The sequence below is a fragment of the Neomonachus schauinslandi genome, chromosome 2, assembly GCF_002201575.2.
Source record: "Neomonachus schauinslandi chromosome 2, ASM220157v2, whole genome shotgun sequence".
NCBI lineage: Eukaryota > Metazoa > Chordata > Mammalia > Carnivora > Phocidae > Neomonachus > Neomonachus schauinslandi.
Genome location: NC_058404.1, coordinates 29,491,324 through 29,506,951, shown reverse-complemented (window position 1 = coordinate 29,506,951; position 15,628 = coordinate 29,491,324). Strand labels below are relative to the sequence as shown.

Sequence of the window (15,628 nt, the reverse complement as noted above, 5' to 3'; positions counted from 1 at the left end):
AAATATGCATAACATGAAAGGAGTCTTTAAGGAAGAGGAGTAATTCATTAAGGAAGATTTTGAGGTTCCAAGATGGGGGGAATAGTTATATCAACAAAAACCAGAGTCAGCAGGAGACACTGGTTTATCCTAGAAATTGAAGATTTCAGTATAAACATGTTGGATGTGAAGTTAGCATAGTAATGTCCAAGTAAAGAATATTTTATATAAAATTAAACTACCACTAATATACAGATGCTTCTAAAATGTTTGAAGACTGCTGGTTTTCTGAATGACAGTAAGCAAATTACATTGATCATTTGCCTAACAAACTGGCTTCATAAGCAGACAAAGATAAATAACAGCTCATACTCTGAATTAGCATGGTCAGGATTAATATAAACTCTATATGGGAATAATTATTACTACCAAATATTGTAGCATAGAAACACAAACATTTAGTCTTCATAAATAATATTTGTCCCTATTTTGAATTACCAAGAGACATAAATCTTTACAGTTTTCAGGATTCCATTTGTAGGTTTTCACTGATGTTTTCCAGTATTTTTTCTGTAGCAACAGATATGAAATTTTCCCCAAGAGTTGGCAGCAATACAAACACAGCTTCATGATCACTGTGAACCACTGTCTGTTTCCCTTCACTTGAGCATTTGCCTTTCTTAGATAATTAACAGCCATAAGTAACACACACACCCACAGGCAAACACACACACACCCATGCCAGATCCTTGCCCACTGATCTCCCATTTCCCACAAAGTAAGAACAGTTGAGATGGAGTAATGATTAATAATTTTTTTTTACCTTTATAGTAAAATTAAAGTTGGAAAACAAAAGTTTGCTGCTGGATACACTGGAGAATTTCTCAATACTTTTATATTTCTTTCTAAAGTATATAATAAACTAATTTCATCTCCCACTAACATCCACATTTGGCATGTCAAGAGAGGATAATGCTATTGAGTGCTCTGTTCTTGGGCCTCTAAGTCACTGGACTCTTGTCAGAGCACATGGTTACTAAATGAAATTAGTTCATCCAGACACCTGGTTAATACAAAATAGCTCAGAAACCTACAAAGATGAAGGGAGACCCAGGCTGGATTAAGGGTAGAGAGTGGGGGGGCTGAGGAATTATTCCAGCATTAACTGTGTAATGTTAACATTAACCAAACAGTTGATTTCATTACCAGGGAGGTGAACTCAGAGCTCCTAATCTTTTACCAAACAGTGGTAATTATCCAGGGAATGGGCAGACATCGATCAGGATACATTCCTCAGCTAATGCTGACATGCTCAGCTAATGAGTGTAGAGCTGTAACACATGAGAAATTATGAGAAACAGCACATACAGTGTGTCGCCTCAGAGTCATTTATTCCCCAGCTCTGTCACAGAGTCAATAGGTAAGCTCTCAAGAGTCACTTAGTCTTGAGGTTGTTCTCCTTTCTTGAATAAATACTGACATGATAACACCAATCATCCAGAAATTTATTGCAAAGGAGACTTTGTGCAAAACGAGTATTAAACAAATATAAGAGCTACAGAATGGTTAAATTTAAATGTGAATGAGTATATTTATATTGTGGCACACAGTCTCATGAGAGACTTTTTCTCATCTAGCGTGAATTTAGGCCACTTTATCTGGACAGTCCACCTATAATACGTAGAAATAGTTAACTGAAGAGATGCAGAGAAATTTACACTCACTGAAAGCTAGGTTATATGATTACCCAGAGAAACAAGCATTAGATCAGCCATAATTACCCTAGAGATATTTTCTGTCAGGACTGGGGATTATAGTTTCACTTTCGGTCTTTTTTTTCCCAAGCTGCCTCATTCCCTGAAAAGTCAACCTGTTCTCCCTTCCCACTGTTCCTCACAGTACTTGTGTGGGAATGGCAGTCCCTGAAAATCCCAGCTCTGGGAGATATATTTGTACTAACATTAAATACATCCTGTGAACATTTAATATTAAGCTTTAGAAAATGAGGCTCTCCTTTAAAAACTGACCCAGCAGAATACACTCCTGCCCCAACTTAGTCCCCACCTCCTGATTCTCTTTTGATCCAGAGCTGTGGGGGGCTGTACAGCCAGGGGTCTCAACCCCGAATCTGGAGACACAGAGATCTGAGTTTCATTCTTGTTCTGCCTCTTACAGTTCTGTGGTGTTGTCGGGACTACCTCAACTCTATGAACCTCCTTTCTGAAGTGAGGAAAATAACATAGTTGGCAAGGTGATTGTAGCAGAAAAATGCCTGTGTAGTGCCCAGGAGACAATCTGATACATGGTAGGTATGAGAAAAAAAAATCCCATTATATGCATAAAGATGCAGAACACTTAAAGGAAAAGTTGATATACACAATAAAGGTCTGAAACCTAGTACTGTTTCTGAACTGTCACAGAAAACCCAGCACCAAAAGCAATTTTCTATTCAACTCTCAGATGCTCTATAATGTGAACGCACATCGCATAATGACAGAGCTGAAGAGCTCCTTCTGTGGGGTGTCTCGAGGGGTATGAAGCAAACCTCTTCTGGTGGAATTACACCTTCAAGGACTCTTTTTGGAGTCTTTGGAATGCATACAAAAGATCCAATCAGCTTCATAATAACCAAAGAATTAGCTGGCTTGAAGGAACATTTGTTCATTCCTTGCTATTTTGTCAGTGAAGGTCAAAAAGTCCACACTGAGTTATCTGGACGGACCAGCACACAGGATATTCGGTAGTACCTTTCCCACTTGGATACGGGAGGCCCAGTACCCAGCATAAAGTTGGCATGACCCTAAATTATCTGGTGACTGAATGGACTAGTATTCAGGGTACTTTGGGGACAACGGACATTCACCAAGTGCACAAAAACCTGGCAGAGGACAACTCTTGACAAATAGATCCATATATGCACCATTAAGAAATGTGATGTAAAAGTGTGGGGTTTTTTTCTAAAAACATGAAGGCTCTCATATTTTGCCACGAGTTTTATCATCTTGGGAAACAGCTTTCTAACACTCAAGACAAATATTTCCAGCACTGCACAAGGAGCTCCAATTTGAAAGCTGAGCCTTTCCAGATGTGCTTTAGAGCCCAGGGAGGATCTTCAACCACAGTCTACCGATGGCTTTCTCTGTGAAACGAGCTCTATTAAAATGAGGAGAGAATTCCTCTCATAAGATATCTTACATAGTTCTTCAACACAAATTTCTCTGTTTTATTGATGCCCCTTCAAATTCTGGAGTCTTAATGAGTCTCCACTGGTTGATAAATTTGGCTCAATAAAAACAGTTTGGTCTATCCATACAGCCATCGAACCATTAACAGGAACTTTGCTGAATTCTTGCTCTTCTCTATTTTCTTCCTATCTCAGGCCTGAAAATTTATGTTGTAGCATATTCTCACATTAAGTTGTAAGTATTGTCAGACTAGCCTCTTATACTAATTTATGGGACTCAGTATAGTATGACTGAAAGAGCACTGGACTTGGGAGGTACAAGAGCTAGTTTCTGATCTAAAAATGTGTATATTATGATCTCACCTTTTAAAACAATGACAAAAAAAGCCTATATATCTATAGTGTGTATGTATATATGTATGAATGCGTATGTGTGTATATATAAATCACGTATGTATGTATATACAAAGGAGTATGTATACATATGTATGAATTTGTATGCCTCTTTAAGTATACGAGTTTTGGGAAAAAAACCCGGACATATTCTAGGCTATTGACATAATTTTTCTGGGTGTATGTTTATGAGGTGAGGCTAATATTGATGTAGGGAATGAGAAGAAGAAAAGTGAAAACTAAACCAAAAAGAAAAAAAAAAAACAAACTAGAAATTTTGCTAAATCTCTCCCCACCAATTTGTACATAAGACATAATCATATTTGCTCATCCCTATAAAATTATCTATTATGTATGTGCACATGTAAACAGAAATTTTTTAAACAGCTTAATTTATCACCCTTTCCCAGTTAGGGGACTCAGTCATTCTCAGCGCTGGTAGTTTGGGCTCTGAGGTACCATGTGAGCTATATGGTCTGCATGGACTTCCAGGCCCTATCAAACAGCACCAGGATGCTATGTAAAGTGCATGCTATCAAGATAAATAATTTATTCTGGTACTGTCCTTCATTACACCAGTTCTGACTGGCTCTAGGAGCAGCAAAGGTCGATAAGAGAACTGACCCAGGACTCGGGGTGGGGGGTGGTTTGTAAAGAGAATGAGCTGAAAGGTCAAGGGAGCTGGTGAAGGAGAAATTCAAGTGAGTGACCACGAGGTCTTGAAGATGAAGTCGAAAGGGGCTTGGAAACAGGGAGAGAATAAAAGACTCAGGACTGGGAGTACAAAAGGGGTCAAAAAGCAGGTAGACTCGAGAGGAAAGATGGGATATGTGAGGTTCTTGTTGAGAAAGCATAAGAGATGCGGCTGAGAAAATAGATTCCTATGGACATACGGAGACAAAGGTCCCTGAAAGAGCTGAGGTCAAGGAACTATAAAGTTAGGTTGTTTAATGGGTCATCCCAAGCAAATGAGGAAACCACACAAAAGCATCTCCAGGTAAGACCATGGACCTATTGCCTAATTCACTTATGGCCTCCCATTAAGGACATTTTCCGGGCCATAAATGTGAGTTATGAAGAGGGATAAATTTACGTGTAGCCCAATGGCAAGATCCACCAAAGAGAACAATTTGGGGGAGAACATGAGCATTCTTTGGCAAATATCTGAAAATTCTAATGGGAAAGGAGGAAGCTGCCAGGCTAATGACCCCCATCCTCCAGTCATGAACATGTATGTGTGCTAAGGGAAAGGAAACTGGGCTGCAGGGAACCAGTGCCCTTAAAGAAGACCTAGGTTTCAAATGCAGGGAGAAAATGTTGAGAATATGGAGGATTGGTTAACAACCCAACAGGCACAGAGTTAAGTCAGCAGTGCAGAGTGAGAGTGGGGCGGCAGACCTAAAGGAGATGAAAACCGAAGTTTGCTAACCAAAAAGAGCTTACACTTTGGACAATGCCAAGGGAGTTTAGAGATAAGGAAAAAATATATAAATGATTAGCCTAAAGATTTCCTAAACTGTCTTCAAGGCATTTTGATATTAACATTAGATTAAGGCTCACGAGGATGCTACAGCCTGGAATGAACCCTAAGGCTTCAAGTGGTTCACATCTATGTTCCCTGCATTTGAGAAGAACAATGGGTGGAATTACTGGACCCTCCATTCATATGGAGTGGCCAGGCAGGACGGCAGATCCACAGGTCAAGAGCCCTCAAGCAACGGGAAATAACAAGTCAGGTGAGTGGTCTGAAACAAAGCAAATAAATTGAGAGTTGAACTGCTGCGAGAAGCTCATGTGACATGCTCAGACCTGATCTCGCCATCAATTGTAGAAACTGAGAACTTTCCTTAAGCATCATTATCTTGTTCAGGCCACCCGCCCAAACTCATTCTCCCACATGCCCTTAACTTTGACATGACAGCCAGGAAATCGACATTACTTTTGTTGTTATTATTTGATTTTTTAATTTATTTTTATTTAAATTCAATTAATTAATATATAGCATATTATTAGTTTCAGAGGTAAAGTTCAGTCTTATATAATACCCAGTGCTCATTACATCACGTGCCCTCCTTAATGTTCATCACCCAGCCACCCCATCTTCCTCTCCAGCAACCCTCAGTTTGTTTCCTATGATTAGGAGTCTCTTATGGTTTGTCTCCCTCTCTGGTTTCACCTTGTTTTATTTTTCTCTCCCTTTCTCTATGATTCTCTGTTTTGTTTCCTAAATAGATCGACATTATTAGGAGATAAGAAAAGGGTAGCCGTGTCTACAGGGTATGAGGAAATGGAGTTGAGGAGAAGGAAGACCTGGAAACATTTAAGTAACTGGTATTTGGAAAACCAAAGAGCTACAATGAGCCCTTCTCCATCATATCCTGAAAATGGTCATTAGCTGTATCTGCATTTACTGAGAAGTTCATGTTTTCAGAACCATTATGGAGGAAGAATGAATTCTTTCACTAGCAAATAGGTCAGACCATCATTTCTTTTTTTACAGCCAGGCCAGCAATATGATGGAAGTTTAAAGATAAGCTTGACAGCCACTCATAGTATACCAGTATTGGCCCCCAAATGAAACTGCTGTATATCTCTTTGTCAATTATTTTATGTATGCTTCATTATGTATTTGTCATGTGTTTGTACTTGTTACTTTATGTATGCTTAATTACGGTAAACAAATCAGTGCATCAAAGACTCACTCGATATAGACAATATCAGTTTGCCTTACCCATGCCTCAGTTTTACAACAATAAAATATGAATAATGCTAAGAGTGTTTTGCCTGACTGATCCTTGTCAAACACACTATTACCACTACCCTGCTTCAGAGACACACATGCACGTACACACACACCTTAAAAACTGTCAGAAATAAGAGAGACATCCCAATTCTCGAGAAGGTGTTTTTTGGATGCTTTATTGACTTTTTCTGAAATGAGGTTCTTGGGATGGAAAAAGGGAAACTGGGTTTTCCTCTCTGTAAAGGGGTGAGCAAAAGAGAGGGAGAGAAAAATCAAAATGGATTCACGGGTGTATGAGGATATGCACATGTACTGGTTAGGTATTCGTGTGTCTTATAAAATGAGCTTCCATCCTTCCTGTCTAGAACCAATCATAGCAGAGGAGAGGAAAGGCAATTGTTGGTGAAATGTGCTCAGGTGGAAGGTACATCAGATGGAGCGCTTTTGAGATGATTGGCATCAAACATTCCAGGACTGGCTGATGCTCAGTCAGTTAACTTCTCCCTCAAATCACCTTAACATGGTTATGAAAAGCCTTACTTCAATAAAAAGCTCTGAATTCCTCTGGAAAGTGAAACAACATGAATAGAAAGGCTTTTACTACTTTAAAAATGAGCCCAATATAATACTGGTATTAAATTCTTAGAATTTAATGTTTCCTGAGGTTATCCTACACATAAGAAATATCACAGGCTTAAGAAGAAACTCAACAGTACTTTCATGTGTTGTAGAAAGTTAAATTACACAGAAAACAAACCAAAAGTAAACAGATGGAAGGAATGCCACATGGGGTAAACAGACAACGTGGGAAATCCTTCCTACACAGGAATTACAAAGGGCTGCAACAGCCTCGCTGGTGATAGGCCAGGGAGGACTCTAACATGGTTGAAAAAGGAAGAGTGGGGAGAGACGGCTCAAACATAGGGTGAGTGAAGGAGGAATGGAGGTGCTATGAGCCCATGTCACCACTCTAATATAGTGATGGCAAAGATATTAGTTACAGCATGGATGGGCCTATCGTGGGTAATGCCTTTTCCCCTGTTGGCAGAAAAGCCTTTCTCATTGTGTCAATCACCACATTTATGTCAGCTGGCCGAAGAAGAGGCGTATCCCTCAAATGAAAACCCAGTGCCCAATTTGATGTTGCTACATAGACAGAAAAACTAAAATGCTGATTCCTTCTGGGTTTAGCAAACCCAGGAAATCACTTCCGCTGGTACAGCACAATGGTATCTGCAATTTCAGAGACAGGAGCTGTATTAAATGGGGGAGGGGGGGAACGTCAGGCAAATCCTTTATTGACCACCTACCACATTTCATGTCCTGTTCTAGATGCCAAGGAACAAGCTGGTCAGGGTTTCTGCTCTTGTGGAGCTTACGTTCTAACAATAATTACGTAATAAAGCAAACAAAAATAAAGTGATATTTAATTTATATCAGCTCTTCAGGAAAAAAGTGAAGAGGGGCTGAGATGATGCCAATTTGTCAACACTCCCCCTTCTTCACTTGAGCAGACATCTGCCAAATCAATTATGGCGTTCTTAGCTGCTGAGCCCTTCTCAACCCAGCACTCCCGACAGCCAGTGATGATCCGTCATTGTCATCATGGAAACCTAAACCAGAGTTATCTTATATTTGCCACACATACCTAGTTTTTCCTCTTATTTTATTCCCTTTTATTTCTATTTTAATATTGGTGGGAAAAAATTGAAAATCCTTAGGAGTACTAGAGGGAACCAACAAAAGGGAGGGGATGGCCTCCTTTGGCCAGTGTTTTAAAAGGGATTTTGAAGAACCCAGGGATTAGATCCAGCCTTGTTCACAGCACTGGAAAGAATTTAAATTGAAAGCGATGCCTCCAGGTGGTGGCCCCAAGGCCTGCTGTAACAAACAACTTCGTTCTTCTCCAATATTTACATCACAGTGATCTTTTCTGGGAGGGTTTGAGGCTTTGTTTTAACAACTTGACTAGTGTCTTAAAGACGGCACTCAGGTGCTTTGGGCATTGTCTTCGATCAAATAAGCAGGGGGCCACTTACTTTTTAGGTGTTTTCTCTTTGGCTCTGGTCTTGCTAAGGGTGGGTAGTACCCCCTTGTTACTACCCCTTTGAGCCACTACACAGAACATCTGGCTGGTTCCTGTTCCTTCTTCACCCTGTCTTATGGTTTTCATGGAATTGTGGATGCCTGCTTGCATGCTAAGCCTTTAAGCAAGTGCCTTGCTTGGATCTACAGAAACTACTTATCAAGGCCTCTTTTCTCACTACTTCATTTTGACCCACTGTCTTACTTTCACACCTGACTGCTCAGATTGCTTTTGCTACCACTGTCTGAGGCTACCCAGGTCTAAGTACTCCTCACTATCCAAAGCCTAGTGCTAATGTATCCAGATTTCTCTTTTTCTTTTGAGTTACTTTCCATGCCTCCAAGGAGGGAAAAAAAAAAAAAAAAAGACGAAGAAGAAGAAGAAATTTCATGCAACTGAGATCCTGGAGCTATGTGCCTGCTAGTCGGAGCATTTCCACTTCTATAAGCCTTTTATGTTGGGGCTGCCGTTGTGTAAAGAACTGAAGATCATACACAGCAGGTTTTCTAACACACTCCTGGGGCTCCTCTCTAATCCAATCAGATAGCACATAATCACTAAATACAAGTTAATTTCAATATTACCCAAAACAAAACATAATTAGAAGGGCAATGTGCTGTGAAAATTATCATAAAAAGCATTCAAAAGCCAAGTAGAAATGCATTTGAATTATCTATGGTTTAGGATTATTTGTGCCACTGTTCCTCTCCATTAGGGCAGAACCAGAGTTGACTTTAGCTATGATTTCATGGTCTATAAAAACAACCATTGAGAATTGGGTATGGACTGTGACTGTGTTCAAATATTTCTTGAATCTTCTTCAGTATCAACATTTACTCAACCTCCTTCTACTAATGATAGCCCATCTATGTTACTTCAGTGTAATATACATAGGCTATTCTCACATGATTCAGAATGTGCCAGATACATTCAATAGGAAAATGCAGTTCAGAATTGGTTTCTAAGATTGAAATGTATTAAGGAACTCCCTTAAGAAGCACTGGGCAATGAATTGCAGTGGGAAACCTATAATAATGAGTAATAGGAAAAATATCTCAAACACATGTAAGCACAATTTCAAATAATGGGACAAAGCTACAGACCAGCCTAGGATGCTGGGGTATCTCTTCTTAAGTTGGGGCTATTAAAGTCTTCATAGAGGTGCCTTGAAGTAGAAATTCTTGTGTATTTTTTTTTTTTTTAAAGATTTTATTTATTTATTTGAGACAGAGAGAATGAGATACAGAGAGCACGAGAGGGAGGAGGGTCAGAGGGAGAAGCAGACTCCCTGCCGAGCAGGGAGCCCGATGCGGGACTCGATCCCGGGACTCCAGGATCATGACCTGAGCCGAAGGCAGTCACTTAACCAACTGAGCCACCCAGGCGCCCCTTGTGTATTTTTTGACATAGTTTTAAGAACAATGTAAATATGTCTCTAATCTTAATGCATTTGCTGGATTACTAAAGCAGGTCTAGGAAAGATGTCTAGGCTCACTGAGTCTTTGTGGATTAGGTCTCTAAATTCCTATATGGTAAGATGTAGGAAAGTTGCCGAAATCACAGAATTCAGGCTAAATTACAAAAAGGAAAGACTCTTTCTCTCCTATTATGATGTTTTAAAGGTGAAATATGAACATGATAAAAAAAAAAAGGCATAAAAGTAGAAAAGAGCATAGAGTAATAAGTAAATCTCCCTCCCACTCCTGAATAGACAGACAGAATACAGACCATAACATCTTCCTTAAAACCCAGAGAGGTTGATTTTTCTTGCAATAAACATTATCGTTTACCAAAAAAAGTTTTGAGAATGATAGCACCCTGAAAATGTGGAGCACTGTTTCACTTATTTGTTCACATACGTTTATTAAGTGCCTACTATGTGCTAGGCCTGATTTTTCTTGACATTTAAATTTTTCTACTTCTTCTCCTTCTCTTCCTAGTAATAGTCACTTGCCTCTCCTGAGTATCTAGCTGTTCACCATCCTTTAGAAGCAGTTCTGTCTGAGGCCAGGGAAGACGGTAACAAGCTCTTGGCCAAAAGCTCAGCCCAAGTCACTCCACCACTCATCCCAGTTTGATCCTGCACTTTGACCCTAATGATGGAGCTTTTGTCTTATGCATTTTTTGTCCCAGCTGTGGACCCTTTATTCAAATGTGTTGAAGTCAAAGCTTTCATAACCTAGCTGCCAGAGTATCACATTAATCCCTATGAGCTCTGAAGTCAGACTGCTTGGGTAGGAATATTGACTCTCTTACTTATTATCTTGTGTGACTCTAGGCAAGTAACAACTTCCATGTGGCTCCGTTTCTTCATCTGTTGAATGAAAAGACCATCAGTATACACTTCATAGTTTTAGAAGAATAAAATAATCTCTGAAGTCCTTAGCACTATGTCTGATATTATAAATCTAATCATGAAAAGTACTGAGGCCCAGCATTGCTCTTGAAAATCACTCAGCTAAGACTAGAGTCTATCCATGGAATCTTAGTCCTATTCTAGAGTCCTTTCTTTATAATAAACCTCTCTGGTAATGTTGATTTGCCTGTATCTCCAAATATGTCTACTTCATCCCTGCCTATCAGGGCATCTTCTTGTATCTTTCCAGACTTCCATGTTCTAGAATCCTTACTGCCATCTGTTGTCCATTTTCCCAGACAATGTGTACCACATTCTACCCTGCTGATTAGACTTCTCTGCCTTTCAGCTGTTTTTTTTTTTTTTTTCTGTGGTTTGCCATGATGAACTTCAGTCTGGTGGCATGTGGGTTTTGAAGCCAGACAGCTCCCAGTCTGATATATCCTACTGTCCATGCCAGAAGTCTGGGGTTCCATATGGCATCTACTCCTCACTTGTCAGGTAACCTCATAGCCGGCCAATGGTATGTTTAGAAAAGAGAATATGTAAGTTTGAAAAATCTCAGTTTCCTCTAATACATCTTCTACCCATTACCAGTGATGTCAAACTTGTCTTTGCATATCATTCTAAACTGAATTCCCTAGACAATTCACCTATTAAAATGGCACAACTGACTTGGAAATAGGTTACAGAAATAACTTCTACTGCCAAGTTTTCTCAACTAATGACCTCCCCCAGCTTTGATAGTGGCCATTGGTTTACTAAGCTATCGATGAGAGACCCCTAAGAGTAGTAAGTACAATAAAAGCACAAACTGTTTCATTTTATTGTGTTTGATGGCTGGAAAGTGAAATTATAAAGTATATGATTGTTTTACCAAGCTGAAAGGAGCCAAGTAGAACACCTTTGAGGATGAAATGAGAGGTTTCTTTAGCAAAGAGAAGAGAGGTGATACACAATTGTCTATCACAAGTAAGCATTTGTCACAAGCAAGCATTGGCTCACCTTACATTGATTTTGAAAACCACAGGTATGTGTGAGAATATTGAGGTGTTTTACATACTACAAGTTAATTTAAGTTAATGGCATAATGTCAATTATATAATAATTCTGGGTTTCACTGGCTCCCAAATTGCTAATATCTTATTTGTACCCAGAAGCACTGGGTACAACCATTCTAACACAAACCAAAATTAAAAATTCAGATATTCAAGCTACTGAAATTAAAAAATAGTAATATGAAAGCACAATGTATTCACTTAGAATAGTGGAATAAAGTAATTCAGCTGATGCATTTTATTGATTGGAACATGAGGATAAAGAACTCAAGGATTCATGTCCATATTTTCTAATGAACCTACTGGTTCTTTGACACAGCCTGAACTGGTTACAACCTATGATCTATGTCATCATTGGTCACTACAGGAATTTTCAGGGATAATAGATAATTGCAACCAACACCAAAAAAATAAATCTCAGAATTTGTCCTTATGTAGAAAAAGAGAAAACACATTCAATTAGATATCTAGAACATCCCTCCAAGTCAAATAATAATAGATGCTGGGAATATAAGAACAAGCAGTAACTTTTCAATTCTTTCTTACATTCTTCAGTCTCTACGTGATATGTAATATCCATTTATACTTTTGTCTCTTTTCTCCTTTAAATATAAATGAACCTTTCCAAAGTTATATTGATTCTCTTAGAAAAGGTTTTAATACACTAGGCTTAGTATTCACCTCTTCTCATATAGATAGAGCTTCCAAGGTTCAGGGAGAAAATAGATCTAAAAAGATCGCTCCTTTCCCAAAGTGCTTGAATGTAAGAGAAATGGCAGGCAACGCCAAGCTTAGACCCAGCAGGCCTGGGAAGAAACAGGACTTAAATGAATTAGATATTGATTGCTTGGGTATTTTTGAAATTCCTTTAATCTGAATTGGTTCCCTAGAGAAGGGATTGGATTCGAACATCAAATGACAGTGAAAGTAATTCTTGAAAATACAAAAATCTTAGTTTGAAGGTCCCTCATAGGTCATTTACTCTAAGCTTCAATTCTCTCCACATCCCCTTTAGTAGTTTTTCGAACCATCATTGAGCACCTCTTGATAAAAAACATTAATTAATTTGTTAACTAATGGTAGTAATTTGCAAGGTTGGAAAGCAACGGCTCTTCACTAAACTTTGGTAATTCTATAAATCTTATTATTGGAAAATTACAAGCCTTTTTTTCCCCTTTCTGATAGCTATCCCTATGAGGTTTGAAGATGAATACCACTTTCAAAACCTGTTAGTAACCAGCTTTGGGATTTTCTCTCACATACTCCAAAAATATATGCTGAAGCTGAGTGCCTCTGAGCAATTCCTCCATAATGTCCCACTGGAATGAAACAGGAATAGATAAAATATATGAATACTAAATCCAAACACAATATAACATTAGTGGAAATCTGTTTCCTTGACAAGTTTAATTGGAGTACTTTTCAAAGTGATGTATTGTTATGTATGTGTCTGATTGATCACTATGCCTCATCAAAAGATTTGGCCATTTGCACAACTGAAAGTGAGCATTCTTACACTTGTTTTTAAATCTTAGAATATCATAGCTCCTAATTTTCCCTTCATGTTTCATTTCATTTATCATATTCAAATTTCATTTGGAAAAGCAAGGATATTCTCTTACTGTGAAGAAAAGCATCCCTAGTTTTGTTCTGGGTAAGAAATGTCCCTAGTGAAGCCAACACACATTGCTTCTTCCTTCTCTTATTCTTTATCATGCATTATCTCATTTGCTGTTCACTTCAACTTTGAGACAGTACCTTTATTATCTCTGCTGAACTGAAGAGGTCCTGTAAGTTTCCCAAGGTCACACAGCTAATAAATGGAAGAGCCAAGACCCTAAGCTCACACTCCTAACCATGGCATCCCCTGAATATATCAGTCTGTAATTCTGTTCTATTTCTGTCAATTTATATACTCATAGCTGAACAGATGAGATCCTTATCTTACTGAAAAAGAATATAACCCTCTTTCTTTTAGACTATAAGTAGTCTAAAGACTACTCGTAGTCTACACAAACTATTTTGTAAAGAAGGGAGATACTACTTTTGTAAAAGTTCAAAGAACTGTTTCAAATAAAGGATTTTTAGATGGGAGGGGGTAACAAATGAATTCATTATTCGTTAAGTAAAGCTATTTCTTATTAACACTGTGTAGAGCAAGATAGATGCACTTGAACAAACATCTTTAAATTGAGGGTAAAGTTTTGGATTCTCTTTTAATCTTCTCAACCCTTCCGAAAGGAACGGCAAGGGAACAGTGAATGCTTTTTGCTCTACTGCATTGATTTCTAGTGACTTCCAAAGTGAAGTCTGTATGTCTCCACCAATTTAAATGAACTATAGTCTGCTACTCTCAGTAAATTATGTTACTTTTAATTTAAACCCATACAAACCTTTTAACATAAGCCATTTTCAAAAGTCTTGCTTTTATGAAACTATGGAAAAAATTCCAAGGACTGAAAATCATCTCTGAAGTTTCACTGAGAGATACATCATTACATACATACTAACTTAGAAATACCTAAAGCAAACTAAGATAAGTGAATAGGAATACAGATACAGCAAATTATAACTTCTTACAGGGAGAACAACCCATTTCTTATGATGTTTATTAAATCTTACTACAAAAGTATATAGGTGTGCTTTCAGGCATATTCCCCTGCCTAGAGGGTGAAGGGGAAACAAGAGTCTCCAGGTGTTTGGGTTGAGGTCTTCATTTGGAAAGGTTTTGATCATCAACTGAGTTTGAATATAGTACTGTGAAAATTATCACTTCTTTGACAATGAATGAGCTACCAAAAGTAAATCTCTAGACTAGAAACAAAAATCATTGTGGAAGTTCCCAAAGAGATGCAAGATTTGTGGAAAAAAGAGTTAATTACTCTGGAACCTAATGTGACTCAGAAGAGCAGAATAAAATAAATTCCCAGGTTTGATGATCAGGCTTCATAAGAGAGAGGAACTTGGGTGCCTGGGTGGCTCAGTTGGTTAAGCGACTGCCTTCAGCTCAGGTCGTGATCCTGGAGTCCCGGGACCGAGTCCCGCATCGGGCTCCCTGCTCGGCAGGGAGTCTGCTTCTCCCTCTGACCCTCCTCCCTCTCATGCTCTCTGTCTCTCATTCTCTCTCTCTCAAATAAATAAATAAAATCTTTAAAAAAAAAAAAAAGAGAGAGGAACTTTCCCTCAACAGCTGGCCAAAGGTCATAGGAATCCAAAGGAGCTGGAAGAAATGGTTTAGAAGAAAGTGGATCTCCTTTGTAACTTCCTCTTCAGCATTTTTCATTCTCAGTCCTCCTTTTTTCTCATTCTTGAAAACTCATTTGTCCCCAAAGCCTCATCAGCCATCAAGGAAAACCCCAACCTCATAAAGGATAGCCTGGAATAAAACCACCCCAACCCTGTGTTAAAAGTAGCCAATGAGATTAATGGATCAGAGCAGTACAGATGTCTTCTCTTTGACATTCTCCATCTTACCGGTCATTAGTAAGCCTATTGGATCCACCCCTTTCTCTTGATTCAGTCATGCTTCATTTGAAATCTCCCACGATTTCTCACTTGAATTAGTTTGCAACACGGCCATTGCAGTTTCTAAGGCAAATCTAATTACGTCATTCTCTACCCCCACTCTCCCTTCACAAAATCTGGGTCATGCGTACTCCAGAATGGTAGCTGACTATCTGGAATTGTTAAAGTGTCAGTTGGGGCCGGCAGGTTATTCTCATTATTTCAAAGAAGCTTAAAGATAATCATGAATTTATCTGAATAAGGCTATATAGATTAACTATATCTACTGGAATTATTGTTCAATGTGGTACCTGGTATTCTTCCT

At 38.7% G+C, this 15,628-nt stretch overlaps 1 protein-coding gene across 1 annotated transcript in view; it reads right to left on the bottom strand.

Moving 5' to 3' along the window:
- The window catches only part of NRG1 (neuregulin 1), a 1,087,745-nt gene that overhangs the window by 714,270 nt on the left and 357,847 nt on the right, over positions 1-15,628 (bottom strand). The window lies entirely within an intron of this gene.